Genomic DNA, 16,325 nt, shown 5'->3' on the forward strand with positions numbered 1-16,325 from the left:
AGAGATCGTGCTGGGCTACCACGCACTCACCACAAGGCCTTTACTGGAGACCTGTCACCAACATGTGAGGGAAAATGGTATTCAGTTGACACCTACAGTGAATGTGTTCCACCATGTGTCTACTGTCGTATCATATGAAGCTGCTTTACCCTCTTGTAGACTGAAAAAGCAATCTCAATATTTAAAAACTTGATTAAGAACTTGTAGTGGCAACCAAATGGAATGACAATTAATACCAACGTAACACTAAAAATGACTATTACATGTTTGCTGGTGATTTCTACGATTTGTTTTCATCCATAACAACAGGCCGGTGTTTCAGATATACTTCTTCAGAGCTTGAAGTGGGATATTTGGCTTTAGATAGTGGGTCAAGGTTGAGAGTCTGCAAGATAAAATAAGGCCTTTCTAGTGTGATTAGTTTTTGAATCCAAGGAAGTTTGTTATGAGGGTTAGTTATTATTATTATCATTAATATACTATACAAATATGCTTTATCGGACTTTTATATGTTATTGAGGAAGACCATTAAGCCCATACCAACTTAAAGGGGCTGTGGTTTTGCAGCTGAGCGTGATTTCAGACTTAAGAGTGGTTTCATTCTCAGAGGAGTTTGCATGCTCTTCCCATGTCTGTGGGAAGTATTCCTCCTTCTCCCACAGTCCAAAGACATACAGAATAGGGTTAGATTAATTGGAGACTCTACATGGGAATGTGAAATGCAGTGGATGGTTGTCCTTGGAAACGCTGGAAACCTATCCAGGGCATACACTCCCTCTAGCCCAATGTCCACTGGGATTGGCTTCAGCTTCCCCGCGACCCTCAAAGGACACATAGAACCGATAGTGGGTGGACGTGAGCTTTACTTAAATATATAGAGAAGCTCATGTTTGTGCTCCTGGTTCCAGTTTGAATATACAATTGCAAGGAGATTCTCCTGAGATGTTAACAGTGTAAAACCACTGAAGACAGAGGGGACAGTGAAGACGTTGACTTGCTCAAGGACGCTTTGGAATGATGATTGGAATTGGCACTGTAACCCATTGAAGTCATACAGACTCAACACTGTGTCCGTTAGAAGGGAGTTTCATGGAAAGAGCAGAAAGGTAATGATTCAAAAAAATGTCCGTCCACTTCTCCTCAGAAAAAGACATAGACAAGTCTTAACTGAATCAATATTATTGACCTGAAAACAACTTTTATCTTGATATGCTACTGGCATGGCTCTAGAGATTACAATGTCGATCTGTTGATCATTCCAAATACCTGGAGAGGGAAAGGCAGAATTTACTTTGTCAGTCAGTCCTCCATTAGTCGGGCTTGATCAGCTCATTAAACCACACCTCTCGATCTGCAGGAAAGCTGAGGCAGCTCACCTGACGATTACCTGAGTGGGCAGCTGAGTCCAGCAGGAGATGATATTTCATCCTGGGCATCAAATCTAACCAACCGATGCCAGACTCTGCTACAGGAGCTTGCACTCAAACACTGCAAAGCATTAACGCAAGCAAAGCCTCCTTTTTGGTGATTTGCTGGAAATCGGCTAAAAATACAAAAACAACAGCTATAAAAAGCCCCAGAAAGAGAAACAACAAGAAGAACCGGAATCCTTGTCTCACATTGCATCAAATCAATATTTAAATTCTGGCCCCTTTTTCCTCCAACAAGAGCCTGCGGATGTCACTGCCTGTTTACTACGACTCAGATCTCACAGGACTAGCAGATTGATTGTGAGGGAGGGAGGCAGTATAAGAAAATGAGAGGGGTGGGGCGTTAGACAAGAAAAGCTGATTCAACCAAAGTCGCTCCCCTCTGCCTGAGCTGAGGTCGATGCACGGAGGGTTTCTTTCACTCCCCAGCTTGGCAGAACCAGATGGGTAAAGGCAGTAACTCTGCTAAGTCCACAGCAGAGTGTGAAATTCAGCACTTTGACTAAAGCATGAGCGTGCGTCTTGCTTGTATGTCTTTGGCACGCTTTCGAAATTTCCCAAGTCATATGCTCACTGAGAAACTTATTAGGAGCAACATACGAATACCGGGTAGAGCCTCCCTCTGCTCTCAGAACAACCTTAATGTTTCATAGCATGGATTTCAAAAGATGTTAGAAATATTCCTTTGGTCAATTTTGACATGATTGTAACACATCATTGCAGCAGATTTTGCAGCTGCAAATTCATGTTGTGAATCTCAGATCCGTTGAAGTAAACTAACCTGACTGTTGTGTTGCTGTTCGACAAACCATGCAGAAAGCAGCCATTAGAAGATGGTCAATGTGGGCCAAAGAGGGTCGCACAGGGTCACCAATGGTACTCAGTAAGGCTGTGGCATTCAAACGATGATTGATTGATGTTGATTGGCCCAAAGTTTGCCATAAAAAAACACTCTCCACACCATTAAAATACCACCAGCATCAAGGACTGTTAACTTGAGGGAGGTTGGGTCCATGGATTCATGCGGTTGACGCCAAATTCTGACCCTACATTCTGCGTGCCATTGTCGAAATCGAGATCCATCAGACCAAGTTAGGATTTTCTAGTCTTGAACTGTCCAGTTTTATCAACCTCTGTCCCCTGCAGCCTTAGGGTTTGTGTTGTTGCCAGACAGGAGTGGAACCCATGTGGTCTTCTGCTGCTGTGGTCCATCCAATTCTGAGATGCTTTTCTGCTCACGAGAAGTAATAAAGAGTGGTTATGCGAGTTGGTATTCATGAACAGAAATGACATGCATGTTTGTTTGTATAAAGTGGGACGGTGAGATCACAAGACGCATGTGGGGCCACATTTTAAATGCCAGGCGTGTACTGGGCCTCTCTCATCATTCAGGCATTAGCAGTGAGGACGTTTTTGTATTCATTTTAAAAGTGCTCTAGAGACGGCTCTGCAGGAAATATCCCAGGAGAATAACAGTTTCAGAAATAGTTCAACCGGCCAGAAGACCATGAGGAGTTTGATGCTGAACCGAGTCACAGCTCCAACCATCCAACCATCTCATAACATCATGTATAGGAAAACAATTGAGAGAAAAAGGGGTAAATGAAGCTTTCAACCATTTTCATTTGTTATTCTGCAAATTGTCTCATCTTTAGGTTGGTCTTGTTGCTTGCTCTTGTTTAACAGACACGGAGGGATTTCAAATTTTGTTTGAAATCTTTGTTCAGTTTGTTTCTGTTAATTGTGCTTGTTGTTGGGTTTTGATTCGACTTCAGAGAATTTGGCGACCACACAGTAGGAAGATGAATGCAGATCCCTACAAATAAATAAAGTGAGGCCAATCACCGATGCTTGTGAAACGTGCTGTTGTGTAGAGTATGTCGCAACTGAGCTTGACAGGAGGTACAAACAAACAAGCCTGTGACATCACAGCTCCAACGGTGTGGCCTCAAGAGGGGAGGGTGGAGGGGTAGCCAATCAGACGAGCCACGCTCGGCCAGCCCGCTTCCATACACCAAGGTGACGAGGGGGGGGTAGCAGACCTTGAAGTGCTCTCCCGCTATCCTGAGATGAGTGATGCTGCTGCTGATGACACCGGAGAGAGGAACTGGTGGATGAAGATGGCTGCTTGTGTGTGTTTGTGTGAGTGTGCGTGTGTGTGTGTGTGTGTGTGTGTGTGTGTGTAAGGGGTGGGTTGGAGTATAGTTATATAGGAGGTGTGGCGACTGAGGGGAAGGCAGGACAGGAGTGAATTAAGTTGAGGAGGTGGTCACGTAACACCCGGGTTCAGGCAGAGTTGAAGCCACTTGCTCGCTGTGCTGCAGCTGGTAACATTTACCTCAGCTCCTACCCCATAAACGTGTGTATGCATTTGTGCGTCTGTGTGTTGGTGTGTGTGTGCAAGGGCATGTTAAGGAGCTTTAAAACACATAAACTAGGCCTGTATTTTTACAATGGAAAATAAGTAAAAAAACAGAAGTCCCCTTCTTACATACACACACTCACTCTCTTTAACAAGCATCTATTACCTTACAGCAGAAGAAACGTGAGCCTCCTCCCCCTAACCCCCAGCTCTCCTCTACTTGGGGCTCACATAAAAAGTGACAAATTATGTTTTTCTAACCCTCTCTTTAACAATGATACACACACACACGGCTGCCCAACACGATCACGTCACTGACCACAAAAAGTGACACGATTCCTCACCGTTCTACCAGAAAATAGTGACTCTTTGTCAGCTTGCGAAAAATCCTGCTGAACTCCGTGTGCACTCTGAGGAGAGCGAGAGGAGAAAACCAGAAGTAGAACTAAACCTGGCTCCATATTAGGCCCCATGCACAAGTTTTCTTTACGCTATTTCGAGGCAGATTGAGGAAAATCGTCAGCAGCCGAGCTCTAATCTGTAACACACGCCGACAATGGTTTTCTGCTATCTGACCTTTGTGTGTTTGCGGAGCCGCAACACGTGAGCCAGGTTTCTTGGGGACCCCACACTGATCGATTTTCGTGGCCCCCAGATAAAAGTTGACAATCATGATGGAAATTTGGTCAAGTCTCTCGTCATCAATCCTAAAACAAGTCAAAAAGTTGAAGTATCTGAGATTTAGGATTAAATTCTCAGGATAAATTGCACACAAGAGTGGCTCAGATAATTACGAGTTAAAGACTGAGGGTGGGAGCGAAATATCCTCGTATGGCCTTAAATTAATATAAATGCAATGTCATTTTTCTAGTGACTATATTCTTGATAATATAGAAACTTATACAAGTGAATCTGTTGTACTAACGGGAATTAACTGAGCTCTGGTGACCGCCAATGAACTCCAACATGTCCCACAGTGTAATTTTGAACTAAATTCCACCAGGTGTTTCACTGTCGTTGTTCTTTACGCTAACAAAATAATAAATTACTATGATGGACACATTTGACGAACAGCCGTTATATCTTGTGCATATATTCATGGTGCCCAGAGGATGAATCTCACAGACTTAAAGGATGTCCTGATTTTTTTGCATGTCCTATAATGTAGTTTACATCTGTGATTTTTCATCTACAACCTAAAATCAGATTCAGACCAAAGTTAATCGCAGGTCATTCTCAGAATTCTGTCTAAATCGTTGGAATATGACTAAAACCCTGCAGAACTAACCAGAAACCATTTTGCTATGGGATCACACCAGCTGCAACACAACATGTTGACGCTCAGTGGTCATTACGCCATTATCACACGAGTTCTCAGTAAACACAGGTGCGACCATGACCTCGACCTTTATTTTCATCTCAATTAAACACGTGCAAAAACTTTGGTCAGTGCATTTTGCAGAGTTGTGACACAAGTCTTTCCACAAACAGACATCTGCCAAAGTACCTACGGTTCCATCTGTGGTAGTTCACACAACACTGGGTGTTTCCAGGACCATACGTACACAGCTGCATTATTTATTGTGTGTTGAGTTTGATTTAGTAGATCATGCAAACACATGCGAGTGCAAGAATGTTGCCATGCTAGCATTAGCATTTCCCTGTGTTTAAGCCTCACAGAGCTGTTAATATGGCGGATTCTGCTATCAAGCACATTCCAATTCACCAGTTATTCATCAAACAATCTGACAGACCGCAACTAGATTTCATCACCTGACACAGACTGTCACCAAGATGTCATTAGACTTCATCTACTGCAACATGCGGTGAACCTTCAAGATGGTTGATCCTACAAAGACGAGGAGAGGAGGACAGGAGAGGAGAGGAGAACAGGAGAGGAGAAGAACAGGAGAGGAGAGGAGCCAGGTAGCTTCACCATTAGAGAGAGGGAAACACAAAGCCAAGCTCTGCTGCTCGATTTCTCTCCAGCCACTGTATTCCTCTCTCTCCGACTGACCAGCTAAATATTTTATCAGCTGGCAAAAGAACCTACAAGCCCCAAGGCCAGAGGCTCTTTTTTGTTTGTTTCTTTATTGAAGAAAGTAAGTGTGTGTGTGTGTGTGTGTGTGTGTGTGTGTGTGTGTGTGTGTTTGTGTGTGTGTGTGTGTGTGTGTGTGTGTGTGTGTGTGTCAGAGGGGGGTGGATGGAGGGGAGTATGCTCACTGACCACGACGTCACCGGAGTGCTTTTGATTGGTCACTTTGAAGTAGTTTTCTGTTTCCCTCTCCCTCACCCTCTATCTCTTTCTCTCTCTCTATCTCTCTCTCCCTCTCTCTTTGCGTGCATCCTACGTGCAGCACGCTGCCTCAGAACTGGATGAACGACCTTGAGCAGGCGCGAAGGGCTGTGTTGCCATGGCAACGAAGCCTCGCGCAACCAGTAACAGCTGGATGCAACAGCACTCCCTGAATTTTAGCGGGAGTCGCCACGTTAATAAAACGACTCTCCACCTCCTCCTCCTCCTCCTCTCCTCCTCTCCTCCTCCTCTCCTCTCCTCCTCCTCCTCTCTTCCTCATCCTCACTCTCTCTCTGCCCCCACCCTCTTCACCATTCTCCCCTCAGACACATGGGCTCGTACCACAACACAAAAGAAAACCACGGCCGCATGACTACAGTATGTTTTAATGAATTAACTTATTTAGCTTCCTGGCCACCAGGTAATTGCAGATAGCAGGAGTGAAACGCAACGGAGAAGACGACAAAGACCGCAGAGGAGAGAAAGACGGAAATCAGGAGAGAAGTGCAAGTAACAAAACTAAACGCAGAACAGGGAGAAACGCACCGAGATGGGCACTTGACATTCCGCTCACAGACGAAATAGCTCTCAGAAAAGGACACTGGCTGCACTGAGGCATTGTGGGGAAAGAAAGGAAACAGAAAGCAAGGATACAGAGTCGACTGTTGTTCTGACAGGGCATCAGCTCATCCCTCTCTTTCTCTACTCTTCTGCTTCTCATCCGTTCATTCTGAGAGCTGATATTCAGTTATTCTATTATCACAGACAAAACCTAAGAACTCTTTTTCAGCCACTTAACTTTACCGAAAATATACTATTAACCTCCCTCAAGCCATTTTTCATCGGAAATGAGGAAATTCAGAAATAAAGATTGACAGAAATTCCAAACAGGTCAAATAGTAGAAGTGACTGGCACAGCTCATGGATCAATTTCAGGCCAATGCACAGACCTGACCCCTGTTTGCTGTTAGTGTGATGGAGTCAACACGTATTAAGTGACCTGGTTTCACAACTCGCTCTAGATCTGTGTCTGGTGAAAGTTAACATTAATCATCAGGTTTTCCCTGTTAAAAATATAAAATACAACAATTTATGCATTTTAAAAGGCAATTTGATCAACAATTAAAATGTGAATTATTTGGATTAATCCTTTAAGTCTATGATGTGTCGGAAAAGTGTCATGAAACAAAGGTTTAGGTCAGTTTACGTGTGACAGTTTATTAATTAATTCTCAAAAAACATCCAATATGATTGAAAACATAAGAAATCATATCAGCACATAAACTACAATTTAATTGAGAATGAAAATAACCCATTTAAATGACACAATATTCTTCATGGCGATGACGCTCTAACCCAACATCATTCGATGACCAATCACGAGTCAGTCACTGCCTTCATTTATGATGTTTCACCCCGTTTATATAGCAACAAATAACTCATTTTAAAAACTAACCTTACTGGATAAACAAATCAGAGTATTACAAACATATTTGAGAAATGTATTAGACGTGTGCTGTGAATTTTTTAGTTTGCCCCTTTCCCCATCCGCTAACACGGACGAGAAGGGATTCAGGACCTATACTGCAGTCAGCCACCAGGTGGCAAATTTGGCTTCACTTTTGGGGAGCAATCATGTCATCCATTTTTATATACAGTTCATGCCGCCCCCAGGGAATTGCTGAAGAATTAGTGTATCTATATTGTGAATAGTGGGGGGAACTGGAGGCTGACAGGGTTCTAAGTGACCATGGGCCAAGTTATCCCCAGGTTCAGTAAACCGCTTGTTGTCTGTTATTTCACTTTTCACACACACACTGGTTTCCCTTTAGAAAACCGCCAGGAACCACTTTTAAAGAAGTGAAAATTGAGATTGATACAAGTGCTGGTAAAAATCTACAGGGAAGCTGCAGCAGTGATGTGTTTCTTGCAGACTTCATGCGTGAATGAACAATAACGACTGCAGGCAACAGTCTGGTGTAAGCGGTCAAAGGCAGTTTTGATGCATCAAAACACAAAAGTTTGTGTCTTTGGAAATACAATGTCAGACTGTGCTCGACCGAAACTATAATCGCAAAATGTCAGACAATTCCTTTTACATTTTATACAAATCTGATTCACTGGACTTCTCACTAACTTTTTTAAAGGTGGTGTTGTTTGCGACACAGAAGTTGTGGTGTTGAAGCACCGAAACTTTCTACTGTATTATCTTGACTCGTGAGAGCAGCTTCCGGCACAACCACGAGAGCCACACACACACACACACACACACACACACACACACACACACACACACACACACACACACACACACACACACACACACACACACACACACACACACACACACACACACACACACACACACACACACACACACACACACACACACACACACACACACACACACACACACACACACACACACACACACACGAGAAGTAAAAGGAAGTTACAGTTGTATTTTTATTCGAGTGTGAAATACTTATGAGTGCATTTATGGGAAGGACAGTGAAAGTCAGAGAAACTAGGGTCAACAAGTAATTAAAATAATCGCAACCTAACAGGATGAACTTACATCTCTAATGCTCATTAAATAGAACTTAAAGCTTTTACATTCACACTATTTAATTGATTGTTAAATAAGTCAAATGGCCTTACGAGCCTCTAAAAGCAGCCAATGTGTTTTTTAACTGGATGTGGATGGCAGCGCTGGTTTCAAACTGTTCGCTGTACGATAAAATGAAACTCATTTGGGTGTCAAAGCCAAAGCCAGCTCATAAATCCTCTGTCTATCTCCAATTCATTATCAGAAGAGCAGCAGCAAAGTGTGAGTCCTGATGACGCTGCATGTGGTAATGCTGACTCTGTGGTTCAGGAGGAGAGAGACATATGAAACATGTCTGATGAAACATTAGAGGGAGAACACATCTGAATCCAGTTTGGGTGTTTATTGTTTGAATGATTCAAGAGTATCGAACCTCAATACTTAATTTATCTTTTGCCCGCAGAACTGAAACTAAAATCTGGTGCCCCAAGTTGGCATCAAATGTCAGGTCAATATTTACTAGTATTTACCTCTCCCCTGAGGAGCCAGTCATAACATTGAAACCGTAACCTTTCCATGACCACACATATAAAGCTAAACTGTGAGTAGTTAATTAAAACACAAGAATGTCTCTCAGTAGAGTCAAGGCCTCCTGCAAGGCCGAGCAACACCACTGTCTAGTTGCTTACACTTATAAAACAATCAAAAACCTATTAATCTACAACTTAATCCACATTACTTCAGATACACACTAATGATAGTTGCAGGTTTATCTAGATCTATGTTTTTATCTATTATTCCCTGACAATTTTACAAAAATCTGGAAAATATCCGTATGTCACAAAGTGATGAAAACAATCCTAAATGCCTCCTGATCCACATCTGCTCCAAAATGTTGTGCAATCCTGCTAACAATTAAAACAGCAAAACCTAGAAAACTGAAATGTTTCTGCTCCAACACAAGCTGCAATTAGGTTCTTCATCATCCAAGGTTTCCTCTGAACATTGAATAGAAAAAAATATTGCAAGTGATATATTTTGTGAGACAGTTGCTAGTACTCAAGAGCTAGAGCTCAAACATTGAGTCACTTAACATCATCTATTGTCAAATTAATCAGACTTATATTACCAGAACCGGAGGGGGGGGGCTGAAATAGCTCCACTCAATTAACTAACTCATTAGCAGTCGTGTTTACTTTTTATTTAATAAGACAAGTCCTGATTTAAATACAAATGTTGACAATTTTATTACGAAAAAACTTTGAGGGCTGATTCTGTTTTCACAAGATAATGGTAAAAGTATGGTTTTAGTATCAAAACTCAAATAATTAATAATAAAGCCACAATTTGCTGTTTACTATTTGTGTATAATGTGTCAGAAAATGGTTAAAACGCTCATCCTATATGTCCAGTGTCCAACATGATTTCTTTAAAAGTCTTGTTTTGTCCATTAAATATCCAAAGATATTACGTTTACTATCATATGAGAGAGACGGAGAAGTTTGGAATTCTTTCTTCAATAAACACTCAGAGATTATTAGCAAAATAGTTATCGATCATATTGTAAGTCATGACAATAGATCCCCAGCCCGATCATTTGGGACACACTGAGTACCGGGGATGTCCACTGCCAGACTCGAGAGGCCTGAGTCCATGACAGGAGGACACAAACAAGTGAGATTAAAAAAGAAAAGCGAAAGACCCCTCCTCCACAAAGCAAAATCAATGAGAGCTGGTGAAGATTAATTCCTGTTTAACACGTCCTGACACATGGGAGAGGGACCCGACGACAACAGGACCACAGCTCACTGCACTGCTGCTGGGGGGGGGGCAGGGGACAGACAGCGAGAGACATACTATAGGGAGAGAGCCGCTAAGAATGTGGACGGTTTGAGTCAGACGACTTCCTGATTCCACTGAGGATTGAATAAAAAAACTAAAAAAGAACCACACAGAGTAAAGGACGTCAGAAAACAAGATCAACAAAAGACCAGGAAGGACACAAAAGAGAAAATACGCCAGGTTAAATTCCAACAAGAGGCTCCACCTGAGCCCCTCCCCTTTACACACACACACACACAAACACACACGGGGACTGGTGTGTGAGGATCCTCTCTCTCCACCCCCTCTCCTGCTTGGCCTGGTGAGCCCAGCCCCCCCAGCGCCTGACCCAGTCACCAGCATCCCCTGCTAACCTCTGTCCCCCCTATTCCCCATTCAGCAAACATCATGCATCAATGTCGCCCGCCTCCTGCTCCTCGTCCACGCGTTCATCCCACTGTCCGCTTACCGAAGACCCTCTCATGGGGGGCTATGGGGTCCGAGCAGCTTGCCCACGTCCCCCTCCTCGGCCATGGTTGGTTGTGTGTCGGCCGTAGGCGCGTGTGTGTCGGCACGTGTGTGAGGACTCGTGCCACGGAGCCGACTGTAAATCTGTCAGGAGAGAGGGGCTGTGAGAGGCGGCGTGGTGGGCTACTCGCTGCCACACCCCTTCACTTGGGCAACAGCTGCGATTAGTCCATTAAACGGTTGATCTACGCAAATTAATCACCAATTATTTAGATAATAGATGCATCATTTAAAAACCCTTTAATACGCTGTAAATTAAGTGTGAGTTTACGTCGACAGAAAGAGCAGTGACACCTCTTATATGACACCAATTCCAAATCAATTCAGAACCTAATAAATAAAACAATTTGTAAAGAGGACATGGAACGATTATTTGATTAATCGATTATTTGATTAACTCAATAAAAAAAAATGATTTTAATGTTGACCCGAATGCCTTGAAGCTTTGAACCTTTGACCTACGCCAAAATAAATGACGTTAAAATCAGTTTTCAATTGCAGCGTGTTTTTCCCACGTTTATCCTCAAACAATGATATTTAATCCTAGTGGTAGTTTTGTGCCTCAAATCTCTTTATTACGCAACCAACACTGACACTGTGACAACTACACACCTGACCATGTAACAACAATAATCACAACAACGTAACCAACATGTCAACGAGGTCAAGTGTATACTGCATCCAAACTAGAATGGCTCTATAGAGCTCATCTCTCCGCTCAGATCCTTTCATTTAATCAAGCTGCACCAAATTTCACACACTTAGATGTCAGGTCCCCAAATGTGTCTTTGTTATTTCCATCAAGATCCATTAATTATTCTCCCGGAAAAGGTGTAAATGTTAAAAAGAAAGTGATAAGAGAATTCCTGGATCTGCACCAAAACGTTAAGTATTCTGCGTTGACTCAAATCGCATCCTTCCACAAAGTTTCATGGAAATCTGCTCTTTTGTTTTGGTTTAATCTTGCTCACCCTAGCATTAAATGACATTTTGAGCATTATATTTTTCCGATCAAAATACTTTTACGCCGTTAAAGGGGATCAAGAACAACTGCAGTTTTATTTTGTGTGTTTCTTTGTCAGGCTTATGGACGAAAAAGAAGAAGAAGAAGAAGAAGAAGAAGAAGAAGAAGAAGAAGAAGAAGAAGAAGAAGAAGAAGAAGAAGAAGAAGAAGAAGAAGAGGATGTTTGTCATTTATCAATCAAAAGTCATAACCACTCTCTTTTGTTGCAGCTTCTCAGATATGAGGGTCGGCTGCGTATCGTCAGACGATGTCAAATTGAATCCAGGAAAATGACAATAATGAAAATACTATCGATAAACAATGCTGCAGATTAGAGAAGGTAGATTTTAACACTGACCACAATGTAATAAATCCACACCCCTCACCTGTCTGTCTGACTGACACACACACACACACACACACACACACAAACACACACAGCATCACCTCCATTCACCTCATGTAAAGAGATGGCCACTATTATTCAGTGTGAGCAGGTACTGTAATAAGGCTCTGGTGACATGCTCAAGGACACGGTGCTTCTCCACACACACACACACACACACACACTTACACACACACACAAGCACACACAGGGATCAACCCGGGGACGTTCCGGGATCCAGGGCAGTGTGTGGTGTGTGTGGTGTGTGGTGTGTGTGTGTATTACGCACAGGGCCACGTTGCTGCCCCCTGCAGACATACAGTGAAACACATTACTGAGGAAGAAGCAGATGACAGGAGGAGGTGATGAAGGAGACGGAACGTGAAAAAACAACACAACCACCAGCAGCCACCACTCACTCTCTCTCTCTCTCTCACCACACGCGTGCACAAAGCCATGCACGATCAAGCCGGTGCACCCCCCCCCCCCCCCCCCCACCTGCACACTGGACACATGCAGGTGGGGTGGGGGGGGGCAGTGCACTACTTTCTCTATGGGCTCAGCAAGCACACGGGACCCGGGCAGGCTGAGCGACATCCCCTCAGCCCCTGTCACTAAACATGCACACACACACGGTCTCTATCAGACATGATGCATGGGGTCCACGGTGAGATTGTGCGTGCACGACAATTTGCTCCAACAACCACCCACCCCCCCCCCCCCCCCCCCCCCCAACGACAGCCCTCTGCAGCCCGGACAAAACCCGTCCCCTGTCCCCGCTGTCCGTCTCCTGCAACGTGTGTGTGCGTGTGCATGTGCAAACTGTGCGTGTGCATGTGCGTGCAAAAAATGAAACAAACTTCTCAATTTGGGAAACACTTCTACAGCCTGTGCGTAAACTACCCAAAGCTCCCGGCACCGTCTCCAAGTTCTCCCCCCGGTGCTGAGCCTCTCTCCCGGGCTGTCACCACCGGAGCAGCAGCCCCCCGGTGCACCACACACCTCCTCAACCCCCGGTGCAACACACCTCTCACCCCGGCATGGAGGTGCACGAAGCCCCGCTGTCACACTCCGGATGACCGTGCACTGTGCCCTCCGCACCGATGCCAGTATAGTGTGTTGCACCGCCGCTGGGAAGCCTCTCTCTCCCCGGGTTCCTCCTCCACCTCCGCAACGAGAACCGAATGAAAAGTGGCGTGAAATCCTCCGCATGGCCCCGCAGCACCGGAAGGAAGGAGTCTCTTACCTTGACGCCGCCGCTGTCTCGATCATTTCTTCTTCTTCTTCTTTACACCATTAACTCTCCGCCATCTTCGGCACTGTTTGTTTAAATGGGAAACACTCCCGGAGCTCAAGAAGCCAGTTCTGTAAGTTGTTGGGTAGTCGCGGGGGGTTCTGGGTAAAGGAGTTCCTGCGAGGGGAGTGCGTAACCTCCGCGCCGCCGCCCACCACCCGGAAGCGGACTACAAAAGGTGGACTGCACCGCCGCCACGGGGGGGAGGAGGAGACGGGGCTGGTGGAGCAGCCGCTGTCTGTGGACGGATGTCAGTGACGGAGAGGAGACACACAGGTTTGCATTCTCTGTTTCAGCAGCAGAGATAAAACCAACTCCGATCTATTTGCTCCTATTTAACCTAAAGGACAATATCCGGAGTTTGTGCGTAAAGACCGTAAAGACGCGTGTGAGCGCACAGACTGAAGTTCACAGCAAATTAGGTCGCGGGCGTCTTATCCTCCACTGATGAGGAGGAGTTGGTCCATTTGGAAAAGTGAAAAGTGGTTCACGCTGCCAGGGTCATCCTCTTTAATGAAAGCTGGGATTAGTTAACACTTTACGGCACCGCTCTCCATTTGTAAAAACTCCAATTCACTGCCATGCTGTCCCATTAGGTCTCCAATGTAATTACTTTTTTACTTGTGTTGGTACAATACCTGCACTTTGCATATATGTAGGATTAAACCATACATCCACCAGGGGGCAAATCAGGAAGTGGGAGTGTGGCGACACTTGAGGGGAGGTTAAAACATGTTAATGTAATCGCTATAAACAGATTCCAAGTCTGAAGATGCAGAATCTGTAGGCGAGCATCAAGGTTTTTTCGGAGCTGGACGCCTTCTGGTTTGCGTTTCCAGTTTGACCAATCACATGCGAGCAGGCTGTGGTTGTCCTGCAGGTACAAAGTCCACGTGGAGAGCAAGAGAACACGTTGACCCAAATGCATCTGCTATTTTATTTATCTGCATTCATAAGCAGATGGCAGTTGAAAGAGTTTAGCCGAAATGTTGTCTGGACCCAAAACACCTACAAACAAACATCCCTGTTTGTGTTTTGTGAGGAGCAACGTTCAAGTTGGGTAATAAAAGAAACTGGTCAGACAGTAAAGAGTTTACGATTGTTGTTGATGCTCAGATAACAGAAGAGAAACTGGTCACAGTGACTTTAGAAACTGTTCGTTGGGAGGACGAGTTTTAAAACTGTACTTTCTGATATCGCCCCCTACTGGTCAGTGTTGAATAGCATGTTGGAGCTAATGCTGATCCGGTCGGGCTGACTTGGGGGAAAAAACAAAAAAACATCCCTCTCATCGAATCATCCGAACCGGCCTGGTTGTGTAGTTATTGAAATTAAATTTGCAAAAGCAACTGGTTAAATTCTTTAAATAGATTTTTGTCTGAATTATTGTCTTATAATGTTCTGCCTATTTCTTACTATAGTTTTTATTATGAAACAGTGGCTGGTTGTGTGTCCAATTAAATTAATTAAAGTGAACTTGTGATTCCTCGTCATTTGAAGACTTAGAGTGAATTTTACCACCTTAATAAACTGAAACCTGTATTGACACTGGGAAGTAAAATTCACAACATATTTGTTTAAAAGAAAAAAATAATTATCTAGTTGATGTTTATTTTCTGATTTGTTAATCATCACATGACAACGCTATATGCTAACATTTATTACAGGGGGGTTTGATAATAATCGATTGTCAGCCACAGTGGTGTATAGACCAGCTTGTGGCTTAGAAACTAAAAAATAATAAAATTCTCATATCAAAAACCATGTCACAAATTTGATCTTACAGTGGGTCAGTTGTATCACTAGAGAGTATTTTACCACAGGAAACTATCAGATGTTACATCAAATAGTAAAACCCCCTTATTAAGTGTATTATAATATTTCTGTATGGACAAATTAAGCTGTATTCTTTACATGTATTATCATTTTATGATTTCTATAACTGTTTTTCAGTCTCAGTGGGATGTGTCAGAACAAACTAGGAACATCATTTACTCTGTGTAATAACCTGACAAAAATCCTCTTATCCAAACTAACTATAAATGTTATCTGAATCCAGCCTATGACATGTGAGAATTCTAAATATTTTGGGGTGTTATGACTTTGGCTTTAATTATACAAGACATTTAAAAGCAAACCTGTAACGTGAGGTGCACTCCTTGGTAATTTTCCTGCGTTTGACAGATTAATTGCTAACGGAAATGTTATCCGCAGCGCTTTTCCATTTGAGATAACTTGTTAAGAAAAAGGCTTCTTCTACCATCAAATCTTGGTTGTTCCTCCTCATGAAACTAAATGTCACTTCACTTCCCTGCAGCTCTTTTTGCAGGAGCCAGCCTTCTGTGAACCAGGTTTGTCTGACCGGAGGCTCTCTCGCTCCTTCAGGCCACGTATCTCTTATAGATGAGGCGCATATGTGAGCTCCATATGCGAGCTGGCAGGGTCAGAGTGGAGCAGTGACGTCGGGAGCCGGGCGGCCTATGAACTGGGACACGTCGTCACCGTGCCCGGCTCTGCTGCCAAGATATACAAGGCAGGGAAAGACAGGACCAAAATCCGTCACCATGGTTATACCAGGCAGAGAGGAGCACACATCGATGGATAGATACACACAGGAAAACACACACACACACACACACGCAATGAGTCAGGATCCTA

At 43.8% G+C, this 16,325-nt stretch overlaps 1 protein-coding gene across 1 annotated transcript in view; it reads right to left on the reverse strand.

Moving 5' to 3' along the window:
• The window catches only part of LOC133004504 (nuclear receptor coactivator 3-like), a 63,514-nt gene extending 49,829 nt beyond the window's left edge, over nt 1–13,685 (reverse strand). Inside the window, exon 1 of the mRNA XM_061073965.1 lies at nt 13,620–13,685. The gene's annotated coding sequence lies outside the window, so the exon portion shown is untranslated. The remainder of the gene's footprint in view (nt 1–13,619) is intronic.
• Between the last annotated feature and the right edge of the window lie 2,640 nt (nt 13,686–16,325).

The sequence above is a fragment of the Limanda limanda genome, chromosome 7, assembly GCF_963576545.1.
Source record: "Limanda limanda chromosome 7, fLimLim1.1, whole genome shotgun sequence".
Classification (NCBI taxonomy): domain Eukaryota; kingdom Metazoa; phylum Chordata; class Actinopteri; order Pleuronectiformes; family Pleuronectidae; genus Limanda; species Limanda limanda.